The sequence below is a fragment of the Octopus sinensis genome, linkage group LG7 (genome assembly GCF_006345805.1).
Source record: "Octopus sinensis linkage group LG7, ASM634580v1, whole genome shotgun sequence".
Classification (NCBI taxonomy): domain Eukaryota; kingdom Metazoa; phylum Mollusca; class Cephalopoda; order Octopoda; family Octopodidae; genus Octopus; species Octopus sinensis.
Genome location: NC_043003.1, coordinates 58,898,979 through 58,902,833, shown reverse-complemented (window position 1 = coordinate 58,902,833; position 3,855 = coordinate 58,898,979). Strand labels below are relative to the sequence as shown.

The following is a 3,855-nucleotide window of genomic DNA, read 5'->3' as shown; positions in this document are numbered from 1 at the left end:
TCGGTCGATCGGTTGGTTTTACTTTTCTTTTTATGATACAGACACCATCAGCGTATGTACGTACAAGCAGAAATACATACTCACGATCTACAACTTAGGACAAACATTTAAATAGAACATTGAGACGCAATGCGAAACATATAAACGTACATGTACATACATAAACACATTCATGTACATGCATCCACACACACATACGCAAACACGTGTGTGTAATTGTGTGTAGTAAGGAAATATAGGCATATGAAATATTTAAGTGTATATGCTTTAACTGTAGATCATGTTGTGTGTGTGCGCGTGTGTGTGTGTGTGTGTGTGTGTGTGTGTGTATGTGGTGAAGAAAGAAATGGAGAAACTGGTGCATAGTTTCTTCGATGAGATATTGAAGAAACCCAAGATTTCCTTTATGTTCTGTACCAATTCTGCACCACATATATGGTCAATACATATGTACACTCATTAATAGATGTATGTGTGTATGTATATGTATCATATATAGACATACATGTGTGCATAATGTATAAGATACCACTATATATTGTATGTGCGTGTATTTGTGTATTAGTATATATATATATATATATATATATATATATATATATATATAATATTATATATATATATATATATATATGTTGTATATATATTATATATATATATATATAATATATAATATTATATTTGTATGTGCGTGTATTTGTGTATATTATATATATATATATATATATATATATATATATATTATTGGTGTATGTAATATATCTATATATATATATATATATATATATATAATATATATCTATATATATATATATATAATATCATAATTATAATTTGTATGTGCGTGTATTTGTGTATGAGTATATATATATGCATATATATATGTGTGTGTGTGTGCATGTATGTATGTATGTATGTATGTATCACATAAGCTTACATGTGTATATCATATATATCAAACACATACTGTATAGTTGTGTGTGTGTATGCATGTGTGTCTGTTTTACTATAACAAATTCATTGAACTTCGTGAATTTGAATGCATCAGCTCACAGTAGCGTGTGTACATATTTTAGTCGATCCAGAATAACTGTTTTTACTTCTGTACACTTATGATTATTTATATTTCCGAGTACAGTTTGAACTTGTTGGCAGGTATAAAACCTTCGTTGAACTTTGATAACTTACAACAGTCGAAGCAAACCATTTTTTTTCTTTCAAGTTTCTTGATGCAGTTTTAAATATTTAATCTACATTTGTATATTTTATTTTCATTATGCTATGTTGTCCTTAAACTCTTCACTTCAAATTTCTCTCACGCTCCCCAGTACACTTGCTTCAATATAAATATATATGTGTACTATTAATTCAATCATGGCATTTTAATGTTTTCTGAACATTTTATCAAACTACAAAGTTGAAACTTTATTATTAAATTATTAAAACTTAGAAGAGGTTTACGTTTGTGATAGGTTTTCCTGAATGCAGAAAACTAAGGGAATTGTACAGATTCCATAGTTTATCGTTTTTCGTATATTCAAGACAGAATATCTTTAACCTTTTACTTGTTTCACCTATTGGACTGCGGCCATGCTGGAGCACCGCCATGAAGAGTTCAGTCAACTAAATCGACACTAGCATTTATTTTTTAAAGCTATTATTATATCGCTAAAACACAGGGATATTAACACACCCATACCAGTTGTCAAGCGGTGGGATACGGAAGAAATCAAACACAAAAACACGCACACCTACACACACGCACACCCACACACTCACTCATTCACACACATAGATACAACTACGTGTGTGTGTGTGTGTGTGTATAAAGTTAATATAAACAGCAGTTTGAAATATTTCACCAAAACGGAGAATTACAAATGTCACTAAATGTGACTAGGGTGTAAGGAAACACCTACATTGCTAGAAATAAGAGCTAAAGTCCTCTAATACTGTAGTTAATGCACATGAATGAAAACATATACACTAACAGAGCCGATAATTTTGCAATATATCGCCCTCATGCTGGAACCAACGTGTGACACGTATCTGCAGTTTTATTGCATGTTAATATTTGATACTAGCCCTTCAAGAAATTCCAGGTTTCGAAACTGTCCAAGTTTGATTAGAGAGGCTTATTTTAACATCACTGCAATCTTCCGCGTGGAAACAATAACAATTTTAAATTAAATTGGTATAGAATAAATATAAAACCCGTAAAATAAAAAGTGCAATGAGCTTGAATTCAGCAACAAGATTTGAAGGTTTGTTTACATTTCTTTAAACTAATAGAAATGAGTGACAGAACAAATCACTATTAATGACTCAAACAAATGGTAAACATATATATATATATATATATATATATATATATATATATATATATATATATAGTTAATTCAAACATGAAAACACAAAGAGAAAACACAACAACGCGAGGACGTGGAACAAGTATAGTGTTATTGGAAGCTCAGGAAGGAAAGAAAGAAGGATATATATAAACTTAGATAAAATTAGATATGTTTCGACCAAAGATTGGTCCAGGTCATGTCTAACTTAATAGAACCACCTGATAGGATTATCTAAATCCTGTTTAAGTCAAGTTTTGTTTATGGTCCATTCAAGTAGTGAGTTCTTGTTGAGTGAGTTGTATCCACGTATGGGTGACTTATCCGGTATTCCTTGAAGAAATCTATCCAGATTCCGTTTAAAGTTGATGAGATCCTTTTCCTCTTTGATCTCTTTCGGGACAATGTTAAGCAGGGTAGGTCCTGTTGAGGAAAAGAAATTATATCGCAGTGTACCTATATACTGTGATCCTGAATTGGGCAAGGGGTGTATGGCCCGTGGTCCCAGCCTTAGATGAACCTTGAAACTAATGTTCAGGTCGTTTGGGCAATGCTGGCGGTATATTCCCCACAAATGAATACAAATGATGTACCACTCACGGCGTCGCTGGAGAGAGTAGAATTTCAAAGCTTTAAGGCGGTCCCGATAATCGAGATCAGCCATGCCTTCAATTCGTTTAGTGAGTGCCCTCTGGGGTGATTCAATCCTCGAGATGTTTTGTTTTGTATGGGGAAACCACAAGGGGCAGCAGTATTCGAGGTGTGGCCGCACAAAGGAGGAGAAAAGTGGAAGGATGAGACCTTGTTCTCTGGACCAGAAGGTTCCTAAGATCCAAGAGCTCATCCTAGGAGCTATATCGACCTTATCGTTGATGTGGGCACTCCAACTGAAACTGTTATCTACAAAATAAAGTGGGGACGATCAATAGGGATCGTGTATCACAGAAATGTCAATGTAAAAAGGGAAAACAGATTAGGTTTGTCCGTGGATAGAAAAGCCTACAGAAAAGACCAGGGGAACCTTGGGCAATAGTGTCATTCAAAAAGAAAACACATTACAGTAAGTGGCTCTCTTTCTTAAGAATAGGGGCTGAATCCTGGAAGCACTGCAATACCAGGTCAACCCGTGGCAAAGGCGGAGCAAGTCCCTAACACTTCACCTCGTTCTAAAAATCAGTTTAATATCGATGGCCCCAAATAGGGACCATATCAGATATTAAACTAAGAACAGATAATACACTTTGATTTTAGCCAAAAGGCCGAGAAGCAAAAGATAGACTCCCCCGCATTTGAACGGGTAGTGATAAGAGAAGATAATTTCTAAATGGTATATCAAAGCTATGCCTAACCTGAAATTATAAGTAACCACATGTTTATCATATTGCTTATTGTATACAGTTAATAAACTCATAGCATTACTAAATGTATATTAGTAACGTACATTACTAAACTTACAAAAACACGGGGACGACTGCTAGGATGGAACCCGAGGACATTGAAAACGGGA

At 34.0% G+C, this 3,855-nt stretch overlaps 1 non-coding gene across 1 annotated transcript; it reads right to left on the bottom strand.

The window, feature by feature from the left end:
• Positions 1 to 3,428: 3,428 nt before the first annotated feature.
• LOC115214555 lies at positions 3,429 to 3,619 on the bottom strand. Its single transcript, XR_003881904.1, has one exon. It is a non-coding gene; the product is annotated as a U2 spliceosomal RNA (small nuclear RNA).
• Between the last annotated feature and the right edge of the window lie 236 nt (positions 3,620 to 3,855).